Raw genomic sequence first — 9,987 nt, 5'->3', positions numbered from 1 at the left:
AACTACATCAGTACAGTACATTTTCTCTATTTTTCTTATTTTTAAACTTTATACCTTACAATCAAGTTGTTCATTTTGTTTCCACTTTACCAGTATGAAACACACGAGAGACAACCTGTGTTCTAAATTTCAAGAAATAGATTTTTAATCATTTATGGCACTATCAGTACCTGTGTATAGAAAGGGCCCTGCTGTTTAATGGATAATATTTCTTTCCCCTGTCTCTCTATTTTGTTACAAGTTTTTTTTTTAAAGAAATAGTAGTCTTTATCTTAGATTTTCATGCTTGAACAAAGTAGAAGCCACAGAAAGTAGAGTTGGCAACTTGATAGGGAATATTGTATTGCTCCCACAAGTATGATTGCTATACACACTGACGAATACCTATATGCATATAGGTATGTGTGTATGAAAACAAATCATTGATAAAATGGTAGAATGGGGTTGCAGCTGCATGGGGAGAGCAATAATACCAACCAACCAGAGCTCTCAGGGTCTAAACCACCAGCCTGGAAGCACATAGGAAGGGACCCATGGCTCCAGATATATATGTAGGGGAGGATGGCCTTGTTGGGCTTGGTGGGAGAGGAAGTCCTTGATCTCATGAAGGCTGGGTGTTCCAGTGTGAGGGAATTTGAGGGCAGGGAGGTGGGAGTGGCTGGATGAGTGGGGGCACATCCTCATAGAAGCAGGAGGAGGGGGATGGGATAGGGGGTTTCTGGGTGGGGAGGTAAATGGGGAAAGGGGATAACATCTGAAATGTAAATAAAATATTCAATAAAAAATTAATAGAAAATCTGAACTTTTTCCCAAGTATAATAGAAACTTCTTGACTCCTTACGCAAGCCCATTCATTTATCCAAATATGAGGTCACTCTCTGATTGTGGTTCTGTTTGCTTTGTTCCTTATTCACTTTCCAGTTCAAGAATGACTATTATTTAAAGGGTTCCAAGAAGGCCCTCTTAATATTTACTGTTGGTCTCAGGGCAGGAGTTTGAAATCTATTAAGAATAGTTACTGTGGGTAATTTTAATGTGAATCTTACCTTCTGTTCATTGCTAAATGTTTTTCTTGTCTCCTATACATTCTCTGACTCAGTTACTTACTAGCACTGCATCTTACCTATAGCACAAGGCAACACTCTGGGTACCTTATTACCTAGACCTGCAGTTTTGATTCTACTATCTTTTATTTCTATTATTTTCCTCTCTATCAGTTTGAGAATAAGCAAACTATGACATGTGATGCAATCTTGGAATTAAATCACACAGAAACACATTTTAAGCTCAAGAGAATCTAAAATCCTATTAGGAAACTTTATTTTGTCTGACTAATGATGTATAAGAATAGTGAGAGGCATGGGTGATGACTCCTCTTGGATGAAATCAATTACTGTCTCTTGCATTCTTATCCTGTGGGAACCGGATGGATAGCAGCAAAATTCCTGTTGGCATAACACCTTGAAACTTTCCTCTTGGTTCGACTAACATTTAAAAATGCTTCACATTTGAGAAGGATCTGCTGTTTACAGATTTCCTCTCCTATTTCCTTTAATGGGTCACTAAAACAAAAGAAATTATGCTGGGTTAATATGATTCTTTTGTACACTCTTATTGAGTAATTGTAAATACCTTCGCTGATTTTGTTTTACAATATAATATAATGATTGGTATTAACTGAAATTTTTTTTTCTTTAAAATGTTTGAATTTCATGAATGGCTGACCACAAAAAGATTATGCACTAGTGCTTCGAGTTGTTGTATCAGGAGATAAATCATCTCTCTTCTGTAGATGAGACTGTACTCAGAAATTATAAGTTCCTTGAATTGGAAAATCATGAATAATGCAATGGTCATTTTGTCAAAGCAACCCTGAAACAATATTGGAAGGATCATTCAAGGTTTTCTTACTTTGTATAACCATTGGATGAATGTCCAGTTCAATCATGCTATCAAGTGATCAATGAAGCTATCAAACCTAACCTTGACTTGAAATATCTGTCAGTTCAGAAAAACTTCTGTTTTTCCAAGTCCATGTTAGTTCTAAGCTTTACATTTTTATGCAAATGAAGGAAGAAATTTTGTAATGTGCAAAGGATTTCTGGAGATTAAGTAAACAGAGAACTATTTTGCTGAATAAAGCCATGCAAGTTCAGTCACCATAAATGTGGATTCCCTGGGAAACCAGTTCAAAACATCTATGAACTAGAAAGATACTTGTTTAATGGTATGTTAAAATTGCTACTGTAGGGCCAGGCAGTGGTGGCACACGCCTTTAATCTCAGCACTTGGGAGGCAGAGGCAGGTGGATTTCTGAGTTTGAGGCCAGCCTAGTCTACAGAGTGAGTTCCAGGACAGCCAGGGCTACACAGAGAAACCCTGTCTCGAAAAAACAAAACAAACAAACAAACAAAAGATTGCTACTGTAGAATGTTTTAGACTGGGAGGTTTGTAAACAGGATGTTTTGTCTCATGGTTATAGATACTGAACAGGTCGAGTTCAAGTTGGTGTCAAGATTTAAATATGGTTAGGGCCCCCTTTCTAATTCAAAGCCAAATTTTTACTGAATTCTCACACATGGGAAGAAGTAAGGGAGCTCTCTCTGTTTTTCTCTCTGTTCTATTTATCAATTTAATTATCTAGTTTTCCACTCTATTTCTTTATCTTTCTTTTTGTCTGTCTGTCTGTCTGTCTGTCTGTCTGTCTGTCTCTACCTACTATATCTACATATTTCTATAGCTATCATCTATATCTAATCTACCATCTATCTATCTATCATTTATCTATCTATATATCTATCATCTATCTATCTATCTATCTATCTATCTATCTATCTATCTATCTATCACTATCTATCTAACTATCATCTATTTATCAATCATCCATCTATTTATCTATCATCTGTCTCTGTCTATCTATCTATCTATCTATCTATCTATCTATCTATCTATCTATCTATCATCTATCACTATCTATCTAACTATCATCTATTTATCAATCATCCATCTATTTATCTATCATCTGTCTCTGTCTATCTATCTATCTATCTATCTATCTATCTATCTATCTATCTATCTATCTATCATCTGTCTCTGTCTATCTATCTATCTATCTATCTATCTATCATCTATTTATCAATCATCCATCTATCTATCATATCTATCTATCTATCTATCTATCTATCTATCTATCTATCTATCATCTAACTATCTATGTACCATTGTCTATTTTCCTGTAATCACACTGTTGGCAGGTGTTTTCTGAGAAAGAATCATGTTACAGAATCTCTTGGGGAACTAATCTTTCATGGATTCACATGTTTTGGAGAAACTGTATACCTATATTCCCTTTGTGAATATGTAATGTAAATCAATGCACTGACGAAGCAGGTCCTTATTTCTTCATTTCATTGATGATTAAGGAACAGATAGTGAAAAAAGAGGAGAAAAGTAGTTGCTATATATTTAAAAATTATTATCACATTGTGTGTTTTACAATACCCACAGCATTAATGTAGCAACTCATTTATTTGCTTTTACATGAACACATCTAAATGAATTAGAGGCATGTTCTCAGAGCTTTTATTGATGAAGTGTGTGAAGAGAAAAAAAATTGACTTTTCATTAAAGAATCTTAGAAGTTTTCCAGTAAGGCATTACTTTGAACTCATTTCAGCATGGGTGACTCTCTGTGTTTGTATGTATCATCAATTATGATCCAATAAAACACTTTGTGAAATACTGTTTCAGAAGCCAGAGACTTATTTTCCAGACAATCTGCTTTCATTTACTGGATGTGCTACAGGGGGATGGTAATGACCTAAAATTTAGATCATGATTTGAAAATTTAGTTATTCCTGGAAAGTTTTGATCAAAGATTATACATCTAAAGCAAATGATCAAGAAGGGACTTGTGCCTTATTTTCATATTAACAAATTCGGCGTCTTTTCATTGTTGGATGATGGTCTGTTGGGACATAGAAAATTCCTGGGATATAAATGGATGATGGTCTGGGTGGCAGCCAGATATCAGCATTCACTTGCCAGCAGCATAGACATAGTTCCCACAGAGAGACATTTAAGAAAGGTACAGGACCAAAAGACACTGAGAGATGCATCAAAAGGATCTTTGAGAGTCTGCATCCTCTTCAAATAACACAGATCATGTTCTTGTTTTGACTCTAAGAACACTGTTAACTCAGTTCAAAAGGAGCACTACCTCTGCTACAGTTTAGATATAGATCTCTGACAAAATCAATTCCAAAACTGTGCTTTCAACATCAAATTAAATGCTACATCCTGTAGTACTCTTTTGGTAGCATTTTTCACAATTGACACATCATGTAGTTTTTTAGGGGCATCTCAGATCTCTAACAAGCATTTCAAAAATTCAGATTACTAAGTGAACCTATAGCTTGTTTCAGTTGTCTTCTCAACAATGAAAACAACATTGGAAACAAAAGAAATATCAGAAGAAAAAGAAAAGAAAATGAAAAAAAAGACTCATTAGTGAGAGATGTATTGCATATAAGCAAAACATTTTATTTATTTCAAGGAATAAATAAAATTATCACAAAAATTCTTGTTCTGATCTTCTGCTCATCTTTTACATGTTGTTTGTGAACGTGTATTATTGGACTAAATGGCATATGTAGGTAAATCGTTTCTCCATCCCAACTCACATAGTCTAGCACAGACTAAAGCACCCAAACTTCTTGCCGGCAATAGTCTCTTGGCTGTTTTTCCTATTGTCGTTTTTCTACACTATGAAAACTCTTTGAGTAACTACACACAAACACACACACACACATGCACACGCACACGCGCGCACACACACACACACACACACACACACACATATAATGAAGGAGTTCCACTCGTAAAATATACATCATGATATATAAGAGAAGACATTACTGGAAATATGCTTATGTTTCCAAACTCATCCCATTATTTTTCCCAGAATATTTCACACACACTAGCTTTCTTCCTGTTCTTACAAGTTATTTTATGGAGGAAACTCCCTTAGAGAACTGCCTCACAGTTAAAATTGTATGTAAAATATAGAATGCCATAAAAGTTAAATATGTTATTCACTCATCCTTCTTTTATATATATTTTGTTTCCATAGCAGCACATTAAACCCCTACAATGCTATTATTTCAGAATTATGCTATCTTTCTATTTGGAAACTACCACAAATTTCTACGACACACACACTTTAGTATTTAATATACTATTTTTAAGTTGTTTATCTCATTCCCTTTGGAGAAACACTTGTTACTTTAATGCTGTGGTTTTGTTGTTTCCGTTAGACTATTGCAATTACAATTAGTGTAATTGATTAGCAGAATCATGGATGTCAGAAACCATATAGCTTAATGGAACTTGTGAGGGCCAGGAATTAAAAATTGTCCTGACTTTACACTTTCACTATTTTCAGTCTTGTACACTTTCTCCTTGGGGAAATAGTGTAGGTACAATCTCTGTTATTGGGGATGTGAAATTTTATGAAACTGCAAATGTATGGATTTATCTTTCAGGTGAAACAAAGATACAGAGTCAGAGTTGGATTCAAATGTCAACTTGACACATCTGGGAAGAAAGAACCCCAGTTGAAGAATTGCCTTCATTTGACTGATAAATTGAAACCTGTCAGGAACATATATATATACATATATACATATATACATATATACATATATACATATACACATATACATATACATATACATATACATATACATATACATATACATATACATATACATATACATATACACATATATATATATATATATATATATATATATATATATATATATATATATATTTGACTCTTCAGTGTTGTAGTAGTGCTCAGTCAACTGGGGCTGGCACATCCCTAGGCAGGTGGATCAAGCTGTATAACAAAGTGAGCTAACTCAACCAGAGGAGGCAAGTCAGTACATGTCATTCTTTTGTGGTCTCTACTTCAGTACCTCTAGGTTTCTTCTTTGCTGCCGTTGATGGTAGACTGTAAGCTAATGATGAGATAAACGATTTCTTGCCCTAAGTTGCTATAGTTTAGTTTCCCCACACCAACAGAAACTGACTAGGGCAAACAGTGAATATGAACAGGCTAAAACTCCAGAATACTCACAGTTTCAACAATTTGTTTACATTTATGATGTTCTATTGTGAAAACATTTCTGAAGTCTGTGAGAATGCATGCAGCCTTGAGTTTTGAATATTCCCATAACATGGAGAAGAGATGTGATTCTTGAGAGTTGTACTTTGACTTCATATGTTCTCTATGATATACTTGTATCTGGAGAGAGAGAGAGGGGGGGGCAGGGAGGGGGAGGGAGGGAGGGAGGGAGGGAAGGAAAGAAGGAAGGAAGGAAGGAAGGAAGGAAGGAAGGAAGGAAGGAAAGAAGGAAGGAAAATTATTTCTGACATATGAGTTAGAATGTCCTTTGAAGAACCATTCAGTTAAGCCAACAAGATCATCAAATTTTGCATTGAGTTATTGTTGCTTTGGAGCATCAAAAGACTAATGAACTTTAAAGCATGGATAGAACACAGAATAAGTGAATTTTAGAGCATGAAACATTTCTGAAGTCAGTGGAACCTGTTACACCTGACAGGAATGTATGGTGCACAACAGAGTTTTAATTTTCTTATTTTTTCTATTTGGTTTACGCTAAGATATATAAGAAACCCATTCCAAATTAATTGACATATACCTTGTAGAACGTTTCAAAACTGCTCACCTCTCGAATTACATGAATAGAATGTTCATTGTGATTTTACTGCCTGATTCTGAACTTGTCCATCTTTTCCATAATTGTACAAATTTAAGGATGGTAAGTCTATCCGAATACTGATTATATTTTCATATCAAGCTAAATATATGAATGAACAGATTGATTAGGAAATTTAGTAGAATAATTTAAAGTTTTGTGCAATAATTTTTTATTTTATTGAATAAAGATGTTAAGAAATTAAGAATCTATAAAGAGTTTATATTCAATTTTGCTCAACTTAAATGTAAAAAAAGCAAACAAAAGAAATCTAGGGAAAATGTCTTTTGTAATTTGTAAAGAAGTAGGTAGTGATAGTGAAGCACATGGAGGACACTACAGTGTGGCAAAGGGGGTGAAAGGACAGTGTCTTGTGGTCACATCTTTATATGATTTGTTTATTATTGTTTATTACTACCAATAATGAAAATAATATTTAAATATAACTACACGGTTACTTATGTTATAAAAATATTCTAGACTCAATTAATAATAGATAGTTTTTTTTTTACTCTCTAGGATTTGGGGATTATTTACTCCTTTTGCCAGAATTTGAAATTCAAAACAATGATAATTAGATCAATTGCAGTAGCTAATGGGCAAACATTTGTTTACCCAGATATCGTATACTATGGCAGTTCTTGAGGTTTGAATGATCAGTGGCAGATATAGACTAATTCTTGACACTCACTCACATTTTCACTTACTTAATTTTGAACACAGAATGAGATAGTATATTACTCATTTCAAAGATTACAAAATTAGCTGAGTATGAATGATGATGCCTTCAGTCCAAGCTCCTGGGGTGACACAGAGAGAATGTCACTCAAAATTGGAGTCATGCTGTTCTTCCATAGTTCATCACATGGTAATATTTTCATTACCTTTGACTATGTGAATAACAATAATCATATCTGCAATGTTTATTCAATGATTTTTCTAGTTTCATTTCTGATACATTGTTAGTACGTAATTGAAAATTGTGTTACATGAGGCAAGATTTTGAAAAGAAAATTCTGCTGACACATAGGCAAGATTACTAGTCTTCTGAATTAGATCTCTTATACCTAGCTGGAGTAATTTTGCATATGGAGAGGAATTTTAGTTTGACAACGTGGCTGCTCTGGTAATGGATCATATGCAAAAACCTTCTAGGTCTGTGTGATCCTGATGGAATGCAGACACACCACACTTTTACTCCCCCTGGCTGGAATACAGATACATGCTTAATACACACTTTACATCCCAAATGATCAAGGTAAAGTTAGTTGTAGAAGGAAGCACTGATGCATGAAAGTGATAAATCATAGAAATATTTGACAGAATGAGTCAGATATAGGATGTACCCAACTCTTATGAGGACAGATGAGAAATAGAGGTTACTTAAGAGCAGTGCGGGGAGAGTCAGTCAGTTTGGTTGAGTGTAATTGACTTCAGTGCTGAGTGACTGTAGTTTAATGGATTGGGGTTTCCTCATGGGTTCATTCAGAGACAGTTGAAGCCAGAGAATAAGGAGCCAGAAGATTAGAACAAATTGGCAGAGTTAATTTGAGACCACACAGAGCAATTCAGCAAGAAGCTAATAGAAGCCAGGTTGAATCAGTTAGCTTGGAGAGGAGTTTGAGCCAGATCAGCTGAGCTGAACAGAGGTGTTAGAACAGATGAACTTATTCAGCAGAAAGTCTCAGAAGCTGAAATATTCTAGGTCTAGGTTAAGAGACATGGTTTGGAAGATCGTACCGGGACTAGAAGCTTCCAGTCCTAGGCCTAGGGATATTTAAAATAAAGAAATGTTCTGGACTCAGCCCAAGCTACATAGTCATAAAGCTTTGGTATGGCTATCATCTCACTCCATTCGCTGAGGAAATAAAAGTAATATTTACATTTACATACATATATAGTGCAAATAGCATATTTTAAGAGATGAGGAGAATATTCACTTATAAGTGAGGACATACTATGTTTGTCCTTTAAAGTCTGGCTTTTTTTTTTAAGGATGATGTTTTCTACTTCCATCTATTTACCTACAAAATTCATGATGTCCTCATTTTTAATGGTTGAATAGTATTCCTTTGTGTAAATGAACCACATTTTCTGTACCCATTCTTTGGTTGTGGGACATCTGGGTTGTTTCCAGATTCTGGCTATTACAGTTGAGGCTGCTGTGAATGGAGTGAAACATTTGTCCTAGTGATATTGTGAAGCATCTTTTGTGTATGTGTCCTGGAGTGGTATAGGAAATTTTCTCCTGTGTCAATGTATTTGAAGCTATTTCCCACTTTCTCTTCTATTAGATTCAGTGGATCTGGTTTTATGTTGAGGTCCTTGATCCATTTGGACTTGAGCTTTGTACAATGTGTTAAATATGGGTCAATTTGCATTATTCTACAGACAGACTTCCAGGTAGACCAGAACCATTTGTTGAAATGCTTCCTTTTATCCACTTTATGTTTTCAGATTCTTTGTCAAAGATCAAGTGTCCATAGGTGTGTGGGTTTATTTCTGGGTCTTCAATTCTATTCTGCTGATCGACCTATCTGTCTCTGTACCAATACCCTGTTGTTTTTTATTTTATTTTAATTTGTTTTATCACTATTCCTCTGTAGTACACTTTCAGGTCCAGGATGGTGATTTTCTCAGGAGTTCTCTTATTGATGAAAATTGTTTTCACTGTCCTGTTTTTTTTTTCTTCTTTTTTTTTTTTCATATGAGGTTGAGAATTGCTCCTTCCATGTCTGTGAAGAATTATGTTGAGAGGTAGAGGGGAAAGGCGGGATAGGATCAGGTATAGTGGGGAGACAGGAATGAAGTCCAGAGAGCCATAAGGATCAGTGGAAATATGGAGATTCAGGAGTAGGGGTGGAGTGAACCTCTAGAAATTCCCAGTGATGTGAGATGCTCCCAAGACTCAGTGGAGATGACCTTAGCCAAAATGCTCAACAGTGTGGAGATGGAAGCTAAAGGGACCAACTCCAATAGATAGACAGGGATCATAGTGGAGGGATGGGGTCACAAAACTACCTTCAAATTTTTTACCCAGAATTTTTCCTATCTAAACTAAATGCTGGGACAAAAAAGGAGCAGAGATGGATGGAAAGGCCATCCAGTGACTAGACCAACTTGGAACCCATCCCATGGGTGGGTAATAAACCCTGACCCTATTACTGATGCCATGTTGTGGTTGCAGATCTAGCATGGCTGT

This window comes from Grammomys surdaster, unplaced genomic scaffold, assembly GCF_004785775.1.
Source record: "Grammomys surdaster isolate TR1022 unplaced genomic scaffold, NIH_TR_1.0 126066, whole genome shotgun sequence".
Classification (NCBI taxonomy): Eukaryota; Metazoa; Chordata; class Mammalia; order Rodentia; family Muridae; genus Grammomys; species Grammomys surdaster.
Note: the sequence above shows the minus strand (reverse complement) of the source record.